Genomic DNA, 24,986 nt, shown 5'->3' on the forward strand with positions numbered 1-24,986 from the left:
TGGTTGAGAAGCTCCTCTGTGGCAAGGCACCAGGGGTGGACGAGATCCGCCCGGAATACCTCAGGTCTCTGGATGTTGTGGGGCTGTCTTGGCTGACACGCCTCTGCAGCATCGCGCGGACGCGGGGAAAGTGCCTCTGGACTGGCAGACGGGGGTGGTGGTTCCTCTTTCAAGAAGGGGACCGGAGGGTGTGCTCCAACTATAGGGGGATCACACTTCTCAGCCTCCCTGGGAAAGTCTATGCCAGGGTACTGGAGAGGAGAATCACCCGATAGTTGAACCTCGGCTCAAGAGGAACAATGCGGGTTTCGCCTGGACGTGGAACACTGGACCAGCTCTATACCCTCTCCAGGATGCTGGAGGGTTCCTGGGAGTTTGCCCAACCAGTCTACATGTGTTTTGTGGATTTGGAGAAGGCATTCGACCGGGTTCCTCGTGGTGTCCTGTGGGGGGTGCTCTGGGAATATGGGGTAAGGGGCCCTTTGCTAAGGGCTGTCCGATCCCTGTATGATCAGAGCAGGAGCTTGGTTCGCATTGCCGGCATTAAGTCAGACTTGTTTCCAGTGCATGTTGGACTCCGACAGGGCTGCCCTTTGTCACCGGTCCTGTTCATTATTTTTATGGACAGGATTTCTAGGCGCAGTCGGGGGCCGGAGGGGTCTGGTTTGGTGACCACAGGATAGCTTCTCTGCTTTTTGCTGATGATGTTGTTCTGTTGGCTGCATCTGGCCAAGACCTACAGTGTGTGCTGGGGCGGTTTGCAGCTGAGTGTGAAGCGGCAGGGATGAAAATCAGCACCTCCAAGTCTGAGGCCTTGGTCCTCAGTCGGACAAGGGTGGCTTGCCCCTTCAGGTTGGTGGGGAGCTCCTGCCCCAGGTGGAGGAGTTAAGTATCTTGGGGTCTCGTTCACGAGTGAGGGAAGGATGGAACGAGAGATTGACAGGCGGATCGGTGCAGCTTCTGCAGCAATGCAGTCGCTGTACTGGTCTGTCATGGTGAAAAAGAGCTAAGTCGCAAGGCGAAGCTCTCGATTTACCGGTCGATCTTCGCTCCTACTCTCACCTATGGTCATGAGCTTTGGGTCATGACCGAAAGAATGAGATCCCGGATACAAGCGGTCGAAATGAGTTTCCTTCGTAGGGTGGCTGGGCGCTCCCTTAGAGATAGGGTGAGGAGTTCAGTCACTCGGGAGGAGCTCGAGTAGACCCGCTGCTCCTCCACATCGAGAGAGGCCAGCTGAGGTGGCTCGGGCATCTGTTCCGGATGCCTCCCGGACGCCTCCCAAGGGAGGTGTTCCGGCATGTCCCACCGAAAGAGGCCCCGGGAAGACCTAGGACACGCTGGAGAGACTATGTCTCTCGGCTGGCCTGGGAGCGCCTCGGTGTCCCCCGGAAGAGCTGGAGGAAGTGTCTGGGGGGAGAGGAAGTCTGGGCATCCCTGCTTAGACTGTTGCCCCCCATGACCCGGCCCCGGATAAGCGGAAGAAAAAGAAGAAGAAGAAGTGTTGGCATGTATTCCAGATCTTAATGCAGTGATATTAAACTTAGTATTTTTAGAGCTTTACCTCAGGGAACACTTTATTGTGCTAAAATCTTAACTTCAGTGGTGATGAAGATCGTTGATCAAACTCATGTCCTTAGGGTGGAAAACGTCTTGATCTTTACATGTGAACTTGGAGCAAGACTGATAAAACCAAACATTAGTGAGTCAAAGCTAAAACTGAATGAACATTGTATTACATACAGCAACGGAAATGAATTGTCATATCACTCAAACTAAACAAAGAGGAAGATTATCGGTGCATCTAAAGGTTTGCCAGAACATTAGTGAACTTTGAGACCTTATGAGCCACTCAAGCTTGCTTTGATTATTACTGAACACATTACAGAGGCACAATACCCCTAGTGTTCATGTATATGCACTGCAGCCCTGTTAAAATACCTAATAAATTGCAGCATGTTTTTATTCAGTCTACTGATTCCAGTGAAACTTTCCAATCACAGTTTGTAGTGTATAATAATAAAATGATATTAAAATATGTAATAAAAATATAACATTATCAAAAATAAAGCAAATGTGACAAAACCCATTATAAGTATACTTGTAGCAAAAGGCAAAAATACATTGCATTCAAAATGAAAAGCTGCTGTTGGACTCTCAGCTTAGAAAATGGACTTATGCTGCATTTTGTAGTATTTAGCATTTTCGAATTGCAAATCTAATTTGTAATCATCTGCATTTTTGCTCAGGAAAAATGAGCAAGATAGAATCAGTGGTTTCCCAGATTACCCCAATTCATCCTGCTGTGCGTTAAAATACAGATATGCTATTCAGCTAGAAACGGTCACATGCAAACACTTTACCCTTTGAACTATGATGTCTTGAAGTGAAGTCAAACATATATTTAAAATGTATTTTTGCTCTTGTGTACAAAAACATCCCGCTAGCTGCTTGCTTTAGCAGACCATGGAAAGGCAGATTTGCTCGCAGGACCATGGTGATTTTATTGAGCATAATTAGGTAGTTTAGTAGTCACTCTCAGGAGAACATTCCAGTGTTGGTCCGAGGGTGTGCCAGCCAGCCAGAATGTCTTTGTTTACTTCTTAAGAGCAATCTGGGAGAAACATTACAAATCTGTTGATAGACATCCAACTCTTTGTGTCCAAAAATGGCTCTGGATTATGTACGACAAACAGCACACTTTACCGCTTTTCCCTCCTTAATGACGAACTTAATAATTCTTTTCACTTGCAGTCACATATTAATTTAACTTAAGAAGATTTAAAAGTCCAGCGTGACTGTCAAAACAGAAAAATAGTAATCATGTGAACTCTGCACAGACGGTCAGGTGTTCCTGCTTCCACTGAAGCACAAAATGCTCTTTGGATCAATTTCTGTTCATGGTGTAAAACATGATTTTTTTACACAAACAAATTCATGCAGCTGAAGTATTGTGGTCAAATAAAACTTACAAAAATTATTTATGTTAGAAAGAAAAATTAAATATGTAAAGAAACTTTTCACTAATCACTTCACTTTTACTTTCTAATGGACCTTTGTGTGTAGAACTACGTGAGAAACACTGATATTATGAAATCATTTCTGAAAGGTCCTTTCACTAAATAGCCACACAATATTAAAAGGTACAAATAACACACACACAGACAGACTGTGAGCTCTAATTCAATCCGGTGGAATGGTCTGGAAAACCTGAATTCTCTTCTGTCTTCTAAACTTACCGGTTTGCAAATGCCTCTTTTACTCTCTGAGCCTTTTCTATGGGGTTTCCCTGAAAATGACAGAACTTATAATGCTGTTCGCAAATAGGCTAATCAAGAGAAAGCCCTGTTAGCCCCCAACAAAAGCCCCTCTAGTTAGCCAACTAGCAGCAATAACACTAAGTGCTGTTTGCATGCGACTAAGAGACAGAGTAGTCTTGTTATTTAAACCCCAGTGGGAAAATGAGTGAATGTGGCCGCCTGGGACCCTCTTCAGGCTCAACCGAGCTCCTTCACAGGGTCAGGGTTGTCCCAGCTGGGGAAGAGAGCTCTGCCTGCTGGGAATGCTCTTTTAGATTAACCCCTGCTGTTACTGAAACCCCGCTGGATTTTAGAGTGATGTTGTGATGATACTAAAAGACACGGTCCTGGTTCTTCAGTGCAGACCTGTCACACAGCATCACCAATCTCCTCATCTGCCTGGGATACTGCTCCTGAAAGTCCTCCACAGGAAACGCCGCTCTTGTCTAAAAAGATTAGTTTCAAATGTCATTAGTGATAAGCAACGGTTTTTCATGTCACTGAACTGCTTGATATCAGATTGTTTCTCAGCATGTTCTCATTTACTTGCAATTTGTGTCAGTACTGTTTTTACTCCGTTTTGATATGAAGTGACCATTTTCATCTTTTAAACCCTTAACAAGGCCTACGTGGAATTTGAGCAAAGACAATTCTGCGCATGTCTGTTAAATCATGTATTTGTTATGTATAGTATTTTGGTTAATTTAATTATGCATTTAACTACAAACTATAAGCTAGTACTTCTACTCAGTTTTACACATTTTATCATGCTTAAAATCACACATCTTTTAAAACCGGTGCAGAAAATCAGGAATACGTGAAGATGATTAATTACATTAGCATAACTGGTCAGCCGATATGGATGTTTGAATTGCCAATGGAATGCCTCTACATATCTCATAACTCAAAACATAATATTTACTAGCTTCCCAAGCTTCTGTTAACTGGCCTGTTAATGACTGAAAATCTCAAAATGGCTAAATAGAATTTCTGCTCAATTACTAATACGCTTGTAATTCATAGAAAGGAGCTTTACATTTTGGAATCTCTAAGAGAAAATGTGAAAACAAAATTTGAAGCCCTAATCTAAATGCATCTTTCCATCCCGTTCTCTCCTCATCTGTTTTCTGACAAGCTGTTAGAGGTTTTGGGGAAAAGGGGGTTGGTTTAGAGGCTGGCTGTGTGGCGCTCATGCAGATGGCTGAACTCCGATTGGCTGGAAAGTCATATCACATGGAGTTTAGCACGGCTCCTACATGGGCTGCCCGGGGTGAGAGCAACAGCATGGAGCAGCATATGCACTGCTGAGCGCACAAACACATGCACACACTCACACTCACGCTGAGAGAGTTCACAGACAGTCGCTGGGCAGCTATCATGCTCCTGTTCACCGGAGGTATAAAGCACTGAGTTCTGGAGATTAAAGCGTGTAAGAGTATTTCCACTGATGAGTGCCACAGAAACAAGAGAGATGTCGGAGAGATGCAATATTTTAAGGAGCATAACGGCAGCTTTGTGCTGCTTCTATCAGAAGAGCTCTGTTATTGGAGCCAAGGTGAGTGAAAGCTTGTTAAATTGACATCTGTATAAATTTACGTGTTAATTTATGTATTTTAGTAGCATATGCTTCACGTGTAATGTTTATTATATTTATATACGTTTATATTTCATATATTTTGTTCTTTATATTTTAAGCACTGTTTGCTGTTAATTTATATAATTATGTAACAATTTATGTTGGTTAGCAGTAAAAATGTAACATTACAAATGAATAGATTATTAAAAAAAAAGGGGGAAATGTAAAAAACAAAAATGTGGCAAAAAGAAAAATTTGATATAAAGCTGCCATAAAAAGCAGGTCCATGTGTAGTTTTATTGTGGCAGTCTTTGGTCCGGGTTCTTTTGATATATGGCTTTGTTTCATTATAGTAAGTGAAGGTGTCAGGCACACGCTCACTTACAAGTGTGTATGTGTGTTTCTTCCCATTCACTTGTAATTGTTTAGCTGCACATCCTTCTCATTGTTGTCTTCAAAACCATTTAACCAGTATTGATTGAAATCTTTTATCCCTGTGTGTGAACACGTGCAGTTCTGTTCACTCATCTAATGTGTCATGTGATAAGGACAGAGAGCTGCTCAGGTCAGGTTGAGTGAATTTATGGCTGATATAAAATTGGTTGCCCTGCATGAGGCTGTTAGTTTTATATGGAACTGATGTAGGAAGGAAAACCATCACCCAGCGGGTCATACAACTATTCAAAACGTATGGATTATTAACAGCAAGAATGTTCAAAGACTCAGATCACACAGAGACTACAGGGGGTTTTGGCCAACAGGATGAAATGCATTCAAATTTCTGAGTGTCTTGAAGTATATCTGTGAGCCTCCACAGGTGTGGCTAATCAAGTTCTTTCTTTCTGAGGGTGCATGAACTTCTGATCTATGGTCCATCGAAACCTAGAACACAAAGCTGAACACATTAGGAAACAGAAATTCATTGAACACTCCTGCTTTTAATCACAGTATTCATGCAGATCAAACAGCAGAGCACGGCACTAGCAATGCCAAGGTCATGGGTTCAACTCCCATGAACTGAAAGGATGCATAGCATCCAATTCAATGCAAGTTGCTTCAAATAAATGTGTCCACCAACTGCATAAATGCAAACGCCACCAACACTGATGACAGATTCCTGGCTTGTTTATCAGAACGGTCTATATTTTTGAATTTCTAAGGCTGAATTGGCCAGAAATAGCAGCATGTTTGTTATTTCTCAGGTCTGGCCGCCAACTCATCGGATCCTCACTCTCAGGGTTTGAACGTCTGTTGAAAACATTCGGGTCTGGTCCACATTTTTTGGGCTCGTTTCTAAAAATAGCGCTAGGTTGTCATGGAGACTTCCGGTCTTTGCGATGGTGTTGGGGGTCAATGGGCGTTAGAAGGACAGAGAGGGCAGTGTTGGTGCCTCTTGTATGAATACTTTCTTTTGAGAGGAAGTTTCTCACAGAACGGCTTCAGTCATAGAAAGCTTCATCTGGCAGTGAGCGACTTCTAAGTAAATTTCTCAGTGGTGAAAACAACTTGAAGGCTTTATTTTGGTGAGTGTGAGGAGCAGCTGTGGAAAGGAGGGTGGCGTGTACTGTACGATACAGCCGTGAATGTCTTCCACCCTGCGGAGGCTTGAAACTCAAACCGTGACAAGTCTGCCTTAAATAAACAGGCTTACTCGCTTGGCAGAGACGTATATTTACACCTGACAGACATGGACTCCAATGAATGTCGAATAAATCGTTCTTCTGAGTCGGTTCTTTTTAATGATTTAGTGTGCGTTCATGGCATGCCATTAGTGCTTTTAAAATGCCATCAAGTTAAAAGTAGACTCCAAACCCTTGTCTTGAGATCCTGTATCTTTCTTGGGTATGTCTAGCTGTTTTTGAATGAGAGAATGGATCTTGCGTTAAAGTTGATGCACATGAATCATTTTTGAACAAATTGGTTCATTGAAATTAACTGAAAAGAATCATGTCGTCTTCTCTCTAACACTTCCCACACACACTGGACATGCAGCAGAGGTTCCCCACACACTGACAGTGTAACACAGCAGAAGTATCATGGCTGTGGCAGAAATAAAAGCTCAGCAGAGCAGTGGGACAGCGGGAAGGCTGTCTGATTGACAGGCTGCTGGAGAGGTGCTGACACAGCCTGGTACAGTCCCTTCAGTTTCACCTCCTGTCTGTGATAAAAGAATATGTTTTTGGATCAGGGAATAAAACATCATTCTGGAACTTTCTAAAATCTATTATCCACATTTCAGCAGTGTTCATGAGGAAAAAGTTTGTAACAGTCAGTTTTATCTTCTCTAATTCTACCTTCCTCAAGCAATCTATATGACTTCAAGGCATTCTCCGGGCTCAAGGCTTTCTTTTCTAACAGGATGGCTTCCAGCAATTTTGAGTCCTCGGGACAAGCGTGTCCTGCACTTTTTCCCTTCTTCTCTCGTTTCCTATACAACAATTTGAGCACGCTTGAGGAAACATTAAAAAGAGGCCATGTTCAAAGTGATCCAGCACAGCTGCCCCAGGCCCTAATCTCCCCTTCTGCCCTCCTTACAAAGCCAGGGCTGGGCCACGCTGATTGGGACAGAACTGGAATGGAATGAGGGGGCTGGGGGATCATAGATTGAAATAGAGAAAATGTGATTAAATGAGAGAGAGCAAGAGAGAGAGAGAAAATCTAGCTTTTCAATGCTATTTGACTAGATTATTATACAGTAGAGAGAAAAGTCAAAATCAAAGTTTTGACATTTTATGACAACATAAATTTTTCATTATGTATTTATAAAAATATAAATAATAAACACTTGCATCTACAGAGAAAAATAATAAAAAAACATTTTATAGCAAGGTTCATGCTGGTTCTCATCCCTTGCACCAAAAATGTGTATTTTAAGTAAATTTAAGTACCATAAATCTTTCATGAGCATCTGTCACATCCCCAGACTCTGATGGTCTGTTCTTTTAGCTAAGATTTGTCCTGCCCTGTCCAGGAATACAAGACGGTGACAGACACCCCAGGGACCATCTAAATGGACAATGTGATGGGGGTGAGATAAGGGAGGAAGAGGTCCTGTGTTTAAAGTCCCAGGAGGCTGATGGGACACTCTGATGGCCCTCTTTGTTTACTCTGGTTCAGGAAGGGTGTGACCCAACACCAAAGCCCAGATCAGGTCGATTGTCCTGTATATACAGTAAGAGGCCACTAATGACCATCTGAAACCCTTGGGAATCTCAACCTACAGGGTCGAGACAGGGGGTCTCCATCCTTCGAGCCCCCCAGAGGAAACAGCAGGAAATACAATTTTACATTTTATATGTTAATGTGAGTGATGCTTATCCATGCAAAGTCCTACCATAATGTGAGGGCAGTTGATGCCAAGGTATTCAAAGTCATTTTTAACACATTGGTATACAGTTGCTAGGATGTTCTGTGTGGCTGCTGATGCTCGGGTATCTAGGTTATACTAAAAACTCCTCTTTTACTAAGGCCCCGTATTTTTCTTCTTTTATCATCACATCACTTGATAAATAATTAGTTCTCAACAAGCTGCAACAGTAAGGTATTACTCATACCTTACTCAAAAAAAAATGGTGTTCAAATCTCTAATTATTAGTGTAAGTATGACTAACTATCTACATGTACCATCGGATTAGCGTCCTGTTGGTTTCCATCACAACGATGAATCTCATTCAAACTCATGAAAATGATCTCCATCTTCAGTCATGCACTTTGCCCTAATCCTCAAAACATGGATTTTTAAGAGTTCACTCACTAAGCTGCTGAACGGCCACTTGTGGAACTAAAGAGGATTAGATGTTCAAGAATCAACACGGGAATGTCATCTCATCCATAATCATTATCCAAAAGCCACTTTCTAGAACAAATTCAGCCTTTGAGCACATCATCTTTGACCAGAAATGCCATGAGAACAGTCAGTTCTGACATGCGCCAATATGATCTAATGTGTGCTTAGTCACTTAGCCATGCTTCACACACTACTACAGAGAATGTCTCTTATTAATACTGCAAAGTGTCTCTAGTATATCGTCATTATTTGGCCTATTCTCCTGTCGATAGCTAACCTGTGCTCTGCACTTACCCAATGAGACCTTTGAACCTTAATTCAATACATCCAAATGCTTCACATTCAAAATGCATGCCGCTATATAAAAGAACCATAGCAATCAGCTCCTTGGATGTGCAAAGATAAAAATGCCAATATATAAATGGCTACAACTAAAAGTAGAGGTGATTGATTTGATGTACAAATATGTCTACACCGCTGCTCGATGGAGAGATTATTCGTCATGCTGCTATCGAGCTGCTCGAGCAATTGAGCTTTGGCTATTTTTAAACATTTACGGCCTCAGTGCACCTCTAAATGGATCCACGATGTCGTAGCGCAGAATGAATGCAACGGCCATGCCAGATAAACACCACCTCAGCTGGCATGCAATCACAAAGCAGTCATTAAACCTTAAAACGTGAACATCAGGTCCAAAAAAGTGAACATCGGGTCCAAAAAAGAATACAGTCTCGTGCTCATATGTTTTTACTAAAATGTTTTTTTTTTAATCACTGTATTGTGTAACAGAGTTGAAGACACTAAGCGCAAACAAGTGCTTTGGGATGATTTTCCCAGCCAGGGTAAAAGTATGTGTCGTCTGGTCACTGTAATTTGTGGCTTGCGGGGTGTTGGCTTGGCTCGCTGTTGTCTAAATGGAGAGGGCGTGACGCCCGTCCCTCACTACAATACCAGAGGCATCAGAGTATATTTCAGTCCTCGATGTGGCCTGGGTTTGTCAGTCTCTATACATAGTAAGGATCTTAGAAGGTCCTCCATATAAAGGGAAAAACTGTCAGTTGCGTGGCATGACTTGAATAAATTCACTTTAATAAGAGCAGAACTGCTTTTATAGTCTGCTTTCAAAGAAATGCACCACTCCTTAATTCAGAGGGTTTGTTGAAGCCTTTTTAAGCAATCATAATACCTGACCATCTAAAACGTGCCCTTCAGACAGTCCTCTGAAAACATTTTGCGGTTTTAAAGCTATTGAATGATCAGTGACAGAGAGTTGACATGAGGATAAATCGGCCAGGATTATCCACTAGCTGCTCAAAAAAGGAAGCGATAAGACTCTGCCATATGTTTGTGTGAGATGCTTTCCCAACACAAATCAGTAACTCAGAGGCTAGAATTAAGAGATCTTATGGCAGAATTTATCTCTCTCCCAGCAATCAACTGTTGGCTATCCACTTAGGGTCAAATGTTCTATAAAGTAGTACATCAAGTACTTGAAACCCCCATAAAATAAATAAATAATAGATAAACATTTAAAAACCATTTAAAATAATTTATGAATTTATTTGCATGGGGAATAGTTAATCTAGTCAATCTGTTTACATAGTTCACAGAACATAATTTGAATATGGCCAAGCCAAAATGCTGTTTTAATCTGTGATATCAATTAAGTTAGAATGATTGTTGCTTTATACAGTGGTACATAATATATACACTAATGGGAGGGTACCGAATCGATTGCACATGGTTTCATCTCTGTGGGGAGTGTAGTTTTGCTTTTGGGTGCTTTGAAAATTGAGTATTTTGCTAAATAGAGATGAAATATGCCTTTGTTAGATGTCCAGCACTGCCAGCCCTGTGTGCAGTGGTTTGTGGTGGATCACAGTGACAGATTGTGGTCAGTAAGATCCTAATAACTGCCTGACATGCTTGACAGACACTGCTCGGGCTGTGGGTCAGTAAACACACAGAGAGAGAAACTGACAGCTAAGCATCCTCTCAACGATGTAGCTCAAGTGCTACTCTCAGTCGTAGAAAAACACAAAATGCATAGCCAGTTTTTATATACAAATATTAAAGTGGCGTTTTCACATGCTGCAGTTTATAAGTGTTTTAAATACATAATGTGTGCCTTATAATAAATATCCTAGAGTTAAAATAAAACACTGTCCATGAGTCCTCAAGTAGTCCATAGGCAGCAGGTTCAAGTTTCTAACGCTGTATGACATCACTGTACATCAATATGGCTCTCGGCCATATTCCGATGTCTTGGCAGTTTTAAGAAAACCAAAAGCTCTTAATTATCAAGTCATGAAAGCTATTTCAATCTACAAAGCTACAGCAACACTAAAATGGGACTTGTTATTAAAAATACACAACAGCATCACTGGTTCTGTGACTTAAATCAATCAGTTATGTATCAATTGAAGTTTCCACTACTGAGCACACACACAAACACACACACACACACACACACAGTCAGTCATCAATTTCAATTACCTTTGCCCTTTTGTGAGTTTCATTTGACATATTACTCAATAGACCACAACTACAAAGTTGAAACTGCGGAGTCCTGCTGGGAATTTTCCCCACACACAGATTTAGCTTGGGGTTATGCTGCAGTGTCGTGCTCGAGTACCCACTGCATAAAACTACCAGCTACAGCACAAAGGTACCACTTTAGGTCTCTGAGGTTGGGTACCACACATAGCTGACATTCCAAGCACTTAACCAAAAAGAAGAAAACACGAGATTATGTTTGAAATCCCCCATCTAAAATATGTAACAGCCTCTTTTTGCCCCGGTTGTAACACAAGCACAGCATGCAGTTCAAACTTTCATGGCGATAATACAATAAACTATGATAGCAATCCATGATAGGAGAAAGAGAGTTGTTAAGCACACCACGAAGTGCTTAAGCCTTCAGCCCCATAGAAATATTATTAAAATATAAAGTTTATGATTCAGAAAAACAGGTTGAAAAAGCTTAGCATAGCAAGTTGTTGGAAGTTGGCATCTTATGCTCACAAAGGATGCATTTATTAGATTTACATTATTGCAATTTTAAATAACTGTTAAATGCTGAGCTGGTGCTCAAGAAACATTATCATCAATGATGAAAACAGTTAATATTTTTGGGAAACCATACTTGTTAACCCCAATTCATTGATTATAACAAATTTCTCACATGCTGCACTGCCCCAAACCCTGCACTGCTACTGCTATTAGGTCTGTACTACTCATACAGTTTTATAGAATTATTATATTTTAAAGAATTTGTTAACAGGTTTCATAAACTAACAATAATTTCTTATAGAATTCATTAATAAAGCTTTTATCATTGATAATATACACTGCACTCCAAACATAACCAGATTCATCTGGCCACAGAAACATTATTACAACTCCTACTTTGTTGATAAACAACAATGGCATGTGATGTTAAGACATGGAGGATATTGCGAGATTTAAAATTGCATAATCTGTCTACATTTCAGTTGCTTGGTAGGAATCAATGTTGAAAGCATGAAAGCACGAAGTGCTATTCATGCCATTTGTTTGAAAACATATTACACTGACAATGCTCACATGACCGAGATATGCTACTGAGACACTGAAGGCAAGCCTGTGAATAAAACACAGCCCAGTTGGGAATGATAACAAACTAAGCTTTATGAAGTATCTTATGAATGAGATTTATGATTTTAATACAAACTAATCAAAACTAATCATGTTTCATAGAAAATGACTAATGAGTGCATTTCTTTTAAGCATCTTATTGAAAAGTACTCTTAAATTCCACAATTGTGAAATCCACAACCTTCTGAGGTGACACGCATTTTCCAGCAAACCAGAAAACCCTTGATGAATCAGAGCGGTGGGCGTGTGCGCAGGTAAAGGTGCAGCTTGCCCCACGGCGTAAAGGGGCGGGGACAGACAGGAAGAGGAGGGACTTAAACGTCACCGTAAACAGATCAGCACAGGATCCATCAGCCAGTCAGATACTGAGTCACAGGGCAAAAAGAAGGAGGGAACAGAAAAAGAGAGACTAATAAAAGACTGTTACAAATAAACTTCAATCATAGAGACTAAAAATACTATCTAGGGCCAACATGGCTCTAACCTACTCTTCTGTGCCCATCTATGTGCAGTTTGAGGGACAAGTACATCATGGAGGACCCCGGAAAAGCTTCGGAGGAACTAGAAGAAGAACTGAAACTGAGCAGCGAGGAACCAAGAAGCCATGCCTGGTATCACGGAGCCATCCCTAGACAGGTACAGCTTTCCTGGGCATATGAAGAGGGAAAGGGGTGGGGGCGATCATTATGGGATAATGCTTGGATTATAGAGGATTTCTATGGTGAGTGGCTGTTTCCGTGATTTAATAAGTATGTGTATGGTTACCACGTGACTGCAATACTGTTTAGAATTTGAATCTGGCAGAGAGTAGAGATCTTTCTGCTGTCAGAGCATAGCTGTTCTCTCCTTGAGTGACAGTGAAGTCATGCCTGTATCTGGCATTGAACATTTACTTTCTTTGTAGAAAGGATAATGAATTAAAACATGTGGCCTTGTTTGCTTCAGCTAGAGTAGTTCATTAAGGGAAGAAAAACACTGAGGATATGACTTGCATTAGATGTTCTTATGGATAACTTGCTAAAGGTACAAAAAGTACCATGGAAGGATAAAAAAAAAAAAACGATGTAATGATGTAGGAGATACCACATGCATCTACTTTTTTACTTTGTTTATTTACAAGGTGCTACAAGTTACTTCAAAGAACATTATTGTATTATCGTGGCTACAGTACTAATATTTAAAAAAAAATCAATGGTCAAAAGTTAGAAAAAGTGTATACATTTGTATTTTACTAACATTAAATGACATATTACATATTGCAAACTAGTAACCGATAAATGTTCCATTAAAATGTAATTTTACTTGCTTAGCTAGAGTGAAAGTGCATGTTAATGATTTGATGCTAGAAATAAGAAAAAACTAAGCATATACAGTAGAATGGGCATGTATTTAAGAACCTATCTAATGGTTGATCAATACTTGTTCTGAACTGGTTACAGGCGCCAAACCTGTCCAGAACAAGAAAAGTCACTTTCACACCCAGTCTTCATCCACGATCAAGGAAAACAAAACATTTCACTGAAACGAAGCACTAAATGTGGTGCCTCAACTAAATGTTACAACAGATAGCTTGTCAAACATCAAAACAGAGACTAATAATATCTTGACTAGTACTGTGCTTAACCACTATATTCTGGATGGTTCATTAGCATCAAGCTTTATTCAAAAACAGCCATCAACACTTTTTCATCAAGGCAAACATCACAGCGCTGACAGCTACAGATCTGCTCTTGTGAAAACCATGCTCCTCTTTCCCATGCTCCTTTGCAGGATATGCCCCTGAAACTGACATCTCGTCCATCAACAATTGTAACAGAGCAAGAGTGTTTAATTCAGTGATGAACCATGACAGCTATTTGACCCGAGGTGTATTTATTTAACAGCATCATATGATCTGAACCACCAGCATCCACAGTCTGTCTACTGCTTACACCACAAATATGTAAGAACAAAAGTATTCAATCAAGGCTCAACACACCTTAGGAATGACCTTAAAGTATAGTTCAATGGGTTCATGAATAAGACAAACTTACAACAATTAATAATAATTGCAAAAAAAAAAAAACACTACATATGTGTTAATACATTCTCTACACTTATGCTATCCATCAGCACTGTTAAAAGGAATCGTTGAGTCTGATTCTTTTGAGTGGTCCTTGGATCACTACACACCTGTGATTATCACAAAACCCCTGACAGCATGTGTGTTTACCCTCGAGTCTTTCAGCTGGACAAGTTTGACCTGCTCAGCTCAAGTTAATCAAACAGACTCCAAACAAGGAAAGAGAGAAAGACAGGCATTTACCGATTTGACATACTTATTTTTATAATGAGTGGTGTGAAATGACCGAGTTTGATTTCAAAAGTGTTTCCGTAAATGCCCGTCTGCTTTGTTTGTCACTGTGAAAACAGCAACCTGTGAAACCATGCATATTTGGACAAACTAAGCGGCAAGATTTTTAGCTGCTGTTTTAGCTACTGTAGAAAAGGCTTGAGAATAGCTGTTTAGCACATCGTCATAAACACTTTGAGATTCTAATCACACACTTAATGACAGTTTTCCTGGTGCCCCTGCCGCCCCACAGCTCCAAACACACATGCTAACAGATTTATTAAGCGTTTGATCTTTTACATGAGCACATAGTGAGAAATATGTGAGTAATATGAAACAATGAAATATAAGCTTGCTTTAATCTAATATAGATTCTCATATAAATGAATAATCAAAAGACAAACTGACATTTTAAAAAACTAAATATATAAAAAATATATTCTAGGCTGATTTTCTGATCTCAGAATGATTTACACACTGACTCATTAATATTCTGTACAGCTTCCAGAAGCCCAACATTCAGTTTGGAGAGGTAGTCCATCATTATAAACTGGTTGAATGCACTAGTGATCCACAAAAGAAAGTAATATCTAGGTCATGCCATGAATCACTGTCGTAAAAGTAGTTTGGTAATGTTTGCAGGATGTGTACATAATCTGATAAGACAGAATATCATTAGTACAAAAACATACAAGCTTCAAAATGTTTCCTCCAGTGTTTGAGCTCCTGCATGAGCACCACAACTTCATGCACATCTAGGCCACGCTTCAACATGCAATACATCTGAAACTAAGGAGGAAGGAAGGAATATATATAAAATAAAAAACACTGACTAAAAAAATTAAAATTATGTGTGTATGTTTGAATTTAAGGTGGCTGAAAACCTGGTTCAGAGAGATGGAGACTTTCTGATCAGAGACTCGCTGTCCAGCCCAGGAAACTACGTTCTGACCTGCCAGTGGAAGAACACCCCTCAACACTTCAAAATTAACAAGCGCGTGGTAGCTATAGGCGAGGCCTACTCGCGTGTTCAGTATCTGTTTGAGAAGGAGGGCTTTGACAGCGTCCGTTGCGTTGGTGCGATACTCGTAGGCAACCGTGAGCGGTATCTGAGATTGTCGGAGGCGATTATCTTTCAGCCAATCAACAGAGCTCTGCCTCTGAGATGCCTGGAGGAGAAATATGGAGTTGGATCTATACGTGTAGAGGCGGGATATTCGGAGAGAAAGAGCCTGACATCTAAGCGGTTGAGTCTAAATATCATGAGCGGACACACCCAGGATCACACCCTCAGCCGTGGGAATCTCCTCAGGTGAGAGAAACACTATAAGGCAAGAAGAAATATTCTAGAAGTTGTTTTAATTATGTATTTATTTAAATAATAACAGAGATTCCTTAAAGAACCTTTGCCTTCAGATTATAAAAAGGTAATCAAGAGATGGTTCTTTAAAGACCCTTTGACTGAATGATTCTTTGTGGGAAGCAAAAATGTTCTTTTATGACATCGCTTGAAGAACCTTTTAAAGCACCATTATTTTTAAGAGTGTACATGCAATGTACCTTCCCCCAAAAAGAGAAGCCAATAATTAATTCCTTTCATATTTCATCTGCAGTTCAAATGTCTATCTTGAACTCTGAAATAGAAAAGAAGCATCACTATAAATAATACCAGGAATACAATTTAAATTAATATGAATGATATAATTGGGGTCTACTCTGAAAATGACTAGGCATACATTTGCCTCAAGCTTATACAGTAAAAGCGCATATCATTTTGTCAAGACTTATCGGGTCTGGCGGTGCAACTCACAAACTCAATTTCTTAACTGCAATCTTTGGGAAATCCTTGACAGGTTTGCTCATTAGGACCCCAGGAAGTAAATAAGGCAATGAGATATTTTTTTTAGCACCAATAAATCCTAAAATAAGTGAAAGTTCTACTTATTTGTGCAGATTCAGCGCTATGGGAAGTCTAACTTCTCAAAACAATGTGTCAAAACAGCTTATTGACTTTGCAGTATTAAAATAATTGTGCAGGCTGCCTAATATTAACCCAGAGATTGCACTGAATTTGTACATTTAAAAATTCATGCCCACATAGCTTTGAAAGTGGTGTAAACTTCATGTCATAGTCCAAAAGACTTTAGAGAACAAACTAAATGACCTGTCTTTCTCCTTCTCAGCAACAAAGATAAGTGTGGAAGTCAACCAGCATGTCTAAACCACGTTCAGGAGAGGAGGCGGCCACTGAAGACCCATCAGTCGGAGAGCTTTCTCCCTATCGGTGAGTGCCTGTCAGCTCTCATCCTCACTGATACCCGTCACACCTCCAACCCTCCAGTGATACGCGCCTGACAGCCCTGAAAACCAGTCATCTTTCTCACATTCACTTTGTGCCAAAGAAAGTGGTTCCAAAATCAAGCTGACGTTTCCGCCTTTGAAAATCACTTTGGCTTACTGAGCGTTAAATGTGTGAAATGAGGCGTGGGATTGAAATGCAAAATAAAATATTTTGTTGAAGCTTGGCGGAGAAGAATGAAAGTGGGGATGTAGATAATTTATGCCTGTGTCAGTGGAATAAATATGGTTATGCAAAAAAATCACGGCTCTGCTGTCCATGTCAGAATCCAGGCGCTGAAACTGCTTTTACCGTGCAGAATGCAGAAAGAAAACTTGCAGCTTTGAACTTAGCTTCCTTTTACCCTGTCCATCTACAACATATTTTCCAACTTTAATGAATAAACGCGCTGATTGTATGCCTTTGCTTTCAGGCTGTAGGCCCCAGGCTCAGGTTCAGCATATGGAGCACCAGCCGTGCCCCAAATCTCAGTTTTCCGCACAGGAAGTAGGCCAGCTCTGAGCCCCACGGTGCCACGGAGAATGGCCTTTGATACCCAGCCTGGCGAGGCTATTCGTGGATCCGACAGCCAGCTTTGTCCCAAACCGCCCCTAAACCCAGCAAGGTGCCTTCTATGGAGAGTACCCTGCCCCTGGCCAAAGACCCTCTCACCAGTCCCTCCAGTAAAGCCCTACAAACAGCGACTTTCACCCCAGCTACAGCAGCAGTTGGGTAACCCATCGAGTCCAGAGCTAAACTACTGCGAACTGAGTCCATGCAGCCCCGCTGACTGGGAAAAGATGACTAGCTTACAAGCTAATGGCTATGTGGAGAGGCTAAAGACTGAGGAGGAGTTAAGGAGATGTGATAAGTAGCACAAACTTGATCGTAGCTCCTATCCACAGCGCCATTGAAGCCCTTGACAATGACAGTGAGGAAGATAGCGTGGAGGATGTGGATAAAGAACAGGACTGCAAGAAAGGTTTCAAAGACCCGTGTTTGAAACCGAATCGGCCTTCAAACCTGGTGACATCAGCTTCCGGCTTCTACCAGCGGAGAACAAGCCACTGGAGATGACGGTGCTGAAGAAAATAAAGAGCTGCTCGTCATTCAGGATCAAAGACCATCGCCAAACACATCTTACAAGCAGACTGTCAGGTAATATTCATTATTTCAAAATACAAATTTGGTGAAATAACATTTGTTTTTAATTAGGTATTTTGAACTGAGAATGAACAACATTTAATCCAGGTTTATGTTAATTTAGAAATATGGCATTGCTCATATTTAATTTACGTTTGTTGATACACAAATCTCAATGTTAATGCTAAAATGTGCTATATTGTTAAATGTAGTATTATATGAAACATAATGGATTAACTACACTGTAGCTTCCAAATAAAAACTATTACGGGTAATGTTGCTTAAATGCTGATATTTTTACAGGCAATTTTAAGCCTTAATTGTACTTACTAATTTGATCAAAACACATTAAAAACAGTAATATTGTGAAGTAGTATTACAATTTTAAAATGTGTGAAATAATGCAATATATTACATGTTCATTATAATTTACATAAAAACAGTCTTAATTGTTTAGTCGCTTTGATCAACTAATGCACCCTCGCTGAATAAAAGCATGCATTTCTTAAAAATATATTATATATCTATACTATAAATATACTACAGACATTACAAAAGCTAATATTATGAAAAATTAAGATAGTATAATAGACATATCTAAATTTTCCATCACAGATTATTAAGCCTAATAGCTTTTGATTTCCAAAACTGGAAGGAAAATTCAAGAGAAAAACAAAAAAGGAAAGCTAAGCACTCAAAAACAAAGGAAAATCACAAGACAGATGAACACAGAGAATTAGGGACAGCCATCCACCCCACTTACTGAATACAATCATGACCAACAGGTCTGTAATTACAGGCTCATTATGTGAGTCAGACTATTCTTCAGGTTGGAGACTGGTTTTCAAGCCAACCAAGCGAAGAGACCCCAGTTGTGCCACACAGCAGGGCTAAATGTAGATGAATCAATTAAAAATGACCCAAAAGCCTCTCATACATGTGACTATCCACTTCTCTGCTTTTAATAGCAGCTCCAGGTTGTTTGTCTGTGCATATAGGAATTAGGTTTTTAAGCTGGCTGATTATATCAGTCACAAGAGCAATATTATGGACAAAAAGGACACAAATTTTATACCAAATATAGCTTGGCTTCTGTGCAATACTTTTTATTCTGGATAATTCCTTTGATGCAAATGCTGTGTGTACGTGGTACAGGTTGCTAGGATACTAAATGTTTTCTGAAGAGGCAGAAAGGTCAAATGGGTGTGACCTCCGGGCTGGAGCTGGTGACCCTTCCTCATGGGAGACAGCTGAAGCAGGACCTCATGGAAAGGTAAACAGATGCTGTCAACACATGATGTATTAAGCAGATTTCTGATGACTCATGAGAGTGCGGACAACTCTTTCAGAGAATAATAACTCTTATAATAAACAGATTTTTCTTTTGCAGTATCCAAAGTCATCTTGTAGGCCCCATTTAACATGCATGCCTGGTTCTTCTTAAACAGGCATAACACTATAGCGATTGGGTTGCTGTGGATATCCTGGGGTGTACAGGAAGTCTGGAGGAAAGAGCAGCCACCTAAACCGAATCATTCTTGTAGCTCTGGAGCTGAAAGACTCCATAGGAGATCTTTATGCCTTTTCCTCCATAATGAAAGCACTGGACATACCTCAGGTACCCAATAGCTCCTTCAAGCTTCTGCAATTGTCCCCCTTTAATGTGTAGTCAGCAGAAACTGGTTTAATCAGCGTGATCTTTCTTGTATAAACAGATTACAAGGGCTGGATCATACGTGGACTAGCTTGCGAAGAAAATACACACAGACTGCCATTATTTCTGAAAAATCTTTGAAACCGTTCTACAAAGGACTCTGGATGAAAGTGGTGAGTTTCTGCTTTCAAACCACATTAAATGCCCAGCCGTAGGTCACCTTTAGTTAAGTCGTGGTTCTCGTCTTGTCTTTGGCTAGAAATCCCACTGAAGCAATGCCAGTGTTCCGCTGCTAATACCGCTGCTCCACCCTTGATGGGAGAGGCCTGCGGTCACCTGAAAAGTATGGGCGTCTGGGAGAACAACGACCAAGGTTGTGAAATCATGTTCCGGCACCTGGAAGGAGCTCGTGCCGTGCGCGCAATGCGAAACATACACCTGCAATGCCACAGCGGATCCTCAGGGTAAGACAAAGGACATTACAACAGTCATTTCAAGAATAACACGGTGCTTTGCTATAAAATCCAAGAGAAATTAGCATTTTAAATCATAGGTTGCCTGAGGTTAAAAGGTAGAAGTGTTGGGTATCAAAAAGCAAGCACCCAGCATGACTAGTGTGCACGATTTACAAATCAGACTCTCATGAGCTAGTTCTTTAAAAGGACCTCTCAAAAAGACTTAAAGTCTAAGGAACACTTTGAGACAATGACTAACATTAATTGTGCATGACTGAACAAGTCTGAAAGAAATATGAAACTAGTATATATTTAAAAAGTGCACTGGCGTAAATCAGTATAATTATCAACTGGTTTATTACAAGACATTTTTACGTTTTGTTCAAAGAAAAAAATAGTACTGAAAAGTACTAACACATTATGAACAGTGTAGCTTAAACTATATACAAATAGTAATTAACAAATAATTGTAATATTAACCTAAATAATAAATGGTGCACAAAAAGTGTTCATTGCATTAGAGACAATAAATTGGAAACTTATTGTATTGGGTTACTAAAAACGTTCTCTCTCTCAGGATTCCAACCTAATGTGATGACATGCTGGAGATGTTAGGACTGATTTTCAGTTGCGTCTGCTCTGGGGCAGCAGGGCGGCCGTGGACCAGGCGGGCGTCTGAAAAAAAGTCAAACTCATCATACGGCCCTGTCAGAAAACTGGAGCCTCCAGTCAAACACACAGAACTCTGAAAAAACCAGACACTTTATATACATATTAGACTCTCTGAACCTCTCTGTGGAGTCAGGTCTGTAGCAGAGTCAAAGGTCATCTGCATCTGAAAAGGGCGTTCTCTGCCCAGGACGTGAGCTTACAATAGATCACTTGCAGATTGAGTTTAAATCATTCATGAGCAAAATGGCACTTGTCTGTTGAGAGCTACTTTGTTTCCAAATGCATCTTCCAGAGGTGTGCTGTGTGATAAGCGAGCAGGTACGGTTTTGGCTTCAAGAAAAAAAAAAAAAAGGAAAGTACATAGAACATTTACAGTTTTTCAAGACATCATCCACAGATGAAATCACCGTACAATGCTGGAAGCAGAGAGAACGCTTTATAGAGAAGTCTATGGATGTGGCAATCATTTGACATGTGAAGTTACTGAAGAGATGACTAGAGATGATGGACTACACCTTCAAGACTAATTTGCAGCTCTGAAGAAACACGAGGTAGTAGAGGTTTGTACACTTAGAAATACCATAGAGGCAGCTCGTCAAAGCAGTGCCGTTGAGTTTTAAAAATCCACATGAAAAAAGAGTGTACATAATCATCACTAATTATGCGCGCATGTGAGGCTAGTTTGTATAATATATTGTATTAAGTATTATGACCTGTAAATAGTCACCCATAAATGAAATATTCTGAAAATATTGAATAAATATCTAATAAAACTTTTGAATTATTTACACAATGTTTTGCATGTGTTGTACATACTATTATAAAGTTCAGTATGATCTTTTTAAATTCATTAAACCATCACGAGTTTAATTGATTAAAAGTAGCGGTTTTAATTTAAAGATTTCTATTTTAAGTAAATGCTTTTTTTATTAATGCGTGACAATATTCCACATATGCATAAAATGCAACTAATATTTTTAATATTTATAAATGTTACATTATGACACTGAGGCCGGAGAAATAGCTGCTGAAGATTCATCTTTGATATTACCTGGATTAAATTGCATTTTAAAAGGTTTATTAAGTTCTTATAAAATAATTTGCAATTCTTTTTTACACACTTTTTCAAACTCAACCTGGTAGGCCAAAAATATTAGATATCTGGTTAAAAAAAATAAAAAAAAAAATCTTACTGTGCCCAAGCTTTTAAACAGTAGTGTGGCCATATATGTGCCATGTGTATGTGTCTGTGTGTGTGGGTGCAGCTATCTACAGCACTGGCCTCTAACAACCTGATATGACACTATATACACAATTTCAGGTTAGAAACCTTGGCTGCTGAAAAAGCAATAAGCAAGAGAGGATGAAATAAATCACAAAATACACATGGACCGAGAAGAAATGAAAGGCAGGATGAATGAGACAAACAGACACTTGGTATTTATTTCTCCAGTTGCTCTTGCTCCACACTGACCCCAAGTCTCAAATGAGTCATGAAATTGTTCTTACTGTACAACACATTCACACTGAGGAAGCATTCACCGTCGACATCATTTATCTAAAATTCCAGTTCCAAATGCAGCAGGGTAAAAAAGTGCCAGTTGAGACCAGAGTCCTATTCAGAACAGAGTTCAGACAACCAGGAAGAAGAACTGGTTACCATGGCGTTGTACGCGGATTTCTTCAAAGCAAAGCCTAGAAGTCGATGCATACGATTAAAAAAAAAAAAAAGTTACTTTTTTTATATTCATTCTGAAATAAAGGTGTCTTGTAGTTACGATTAATCATCAAAACTAACTAAGTATATACTGTCATCAATATGCATACACAATTTTATATGTAAAGAATCACATTCCACAAATACACGCACTTGGGTGGATTCTGCGGAGGCCAGTGGTCGCTGTGTTGGAGCGCAGTAGGCTTGTTCTTTTAGCACATGTGACACGGGCTAGGCGAGAAATGGGCTTACCATGCAGCTGGCTGGCCCAAAACAAGCAGTTTTTACTGTTTTCCTGAATCAGATAAGACCCCTGTTTCCACCCACAGGAGGCCTATAATTAGAATATGAGATGATGGTTGAGTATTCAAAGAGGTCCTCGCTGGGCGGTTCCTCTACTCATTTTGTATGGTGTTGCAGGACCCTACTGGTCAAAATCACAGACTTGCATCCAGTTCCTTCCAGCCTCAGACTTCACTGTAAAGGGGCAGGCAGGGGCCAGTGGGTGCTGGATGTTGCTGTGGGAACTGTCTCGCATTGGCTACAAGCACTTTCATCACTTCTCAATCCCCAGATTGGTCATGCTTTTTGAGGACATCACGCAGTTAACATGGAATGTCAATGAGGAAGAAAGTCAACGGAGAAAAGAGCGCTTAAAAAAAGTAGTTTGGGATAAGAAGTGCGTTAAATCCTATTAAGTGTCAACTGCATTGGAAACGGAATGAGGGAATGAGGCTGCTGGATCATGCAGGTGCATGTATGCCAGTGAGATGGCCCAATTGCCAGACAGACCACTCATGGAATATGTGAGTGCCGGTAACCTCTTATTAACTTCTCCGTTATTGCCGGGCCCCAGCTTCCCCGTTCTCCCATGCCCTCTCAGATATTCCTGGAGCGTACGCTGCAATGGAATGATGTTATTGGGCATATTATGACAACGTACATATTGTGGCACCTTTTTAAGCACGATCTCAGTTTAAAATTCAGCCTTACCGCCCCACTAACAGACCCACAGCAGTGAGTCCGGCCACCAAACACCACAGAACACCCTCATCAATCGGACCTGTAGCCACAGAGAAAAGAAGGACAGAGTCATTGGCAGGCCCACCAAACAACGAAGATTGATCAGCGACAGAGAAGCAAGATGAGGCGCATACTGATTCAAGCCAAGTCGATCTTGGATCATATTTCTTCTATATGCTTGAGTCCCCGGGACACCGAGAATTCAAAGAAAACCCATTACACCACGCTTCGAGAACACAAACAAAGAGCAGCACTCGCGAGAAAGCTGAAGTTGCTAAACCCGGTTTGTACTTACTGCAATAGAGGAAAATTTGGTAATAAAGAACACGCTCACTGAAAAGCTGGAAAGGCTGCATAGACTGAAGGCTTGTCGATTGCAGAAGCAATGATTTTACTTTACTTTTCAGCATGCAAAAACACATAAGAAGCAGATAGTTGGGGTGAGACAGTTGTCCGAGGCAATCTGCAGCTCGGACAGGCGCATTGAAAAGATTAGCGTGTTTTATTCAGGTTTGCTCAGTGCTATCTCTCAAACTGGTCCAAAAACCGTCATCAAGCACTAATTAAAATACAGCCAAATGCTTCATATACAAATCTCTACCAGGTCTACGGTTGTATCTGCTGCGGCAAAAGTCACAGTGTGAGGAAACAGTCACTTTAGCCAATTAATGTCTGTGGTATCGCCAGGCTCATGTGAATCAAGCATATGACAACGTGTTGAGCTACACTTGATGATCCAGTAACTCCCAGCCACCGCTGCCCCATGTGTGATGCTCATAACTAGAAGCGTTTTCGTGGTGATATCATATGTAGGTAACCGCACCTTTGCTGTTTCTCAGTGATCTCCACATAGGCGTGGGGCGCCCTCCTCTCCGCCGCGCTTCCGGAACCGCGTCCATGTGCTTTGCACCATCTTTCTGATGGCGTACGGCACACACCAAACTACCGTTCGTACCAAGCATTACACCAGTCACAGAACTAGAGCGCATTTGGGAGATACTTTAACAAAATTTAAGTCATAGTGGAGAAGCTGTATGCAAAGGTAGGCTTGAGGAACATTTAGTGCAAGCTGTTTTTACCATCAAAAGAATAGAGAAGCAGTGTATCATGAGAGATCGTCATTATTAGGCTGTCATCAAATTCATGTGGATAGCTGCGGTGGAGTCGATGCTCCCTGACTGCTGATCATCTGTGTAACTGCCTTCCAGGCTGAAAGGAAAGAGAGAGAGTCAGTTTTTCTCAGCCTGCCAGGTTGCTGGCAGACGGCTGTGCAGATGCATAGGACAATATGCAGCAATGAGAGCCACTTATTTCACAGTGTCCATGTCTGCCGAATCCATGCTATCATTTATCA

At 40.6% G+C, this 24,986-nt stretch overlaps 1 protein-coding gene and 1 pseudogene across 1 annotated transcript in view; both read left to right on the forward strand.

Moving 5' to 3' along the window:
- LOC122350868 overlaps positions 1 to 20,969 on the forward strand; it is a 52,722-nt pseudogene extending 31,753 nt beyond the window's left edge.
- LOC122350865 (collagen alpha-1(I) chain-like) overlaps positions 1 to 24,986 on the forward strand; it is a 513,797-nt gene that overhangs the window by 466,905 nt on the left and 21,906 nt on the right. The window lies entirely within an intron of this gene.

This window comes from Puntigrus tetrazona, chromosome 8, assembly GCF_018831695.1.
Source record: "Puntigrus tetrazona isolate hp1 chromosome 8, ASM1883169v1, whole genome shotgun sequence".
In the NCBI taxonomy this organism is placed as follows: domain Eukaryota; kingdom Metazoa; phylum Chordata; class Actinopteri; order Cypriniformes; family Cyprinidae; genus Puntigrus; species Puntigrus tetrazona.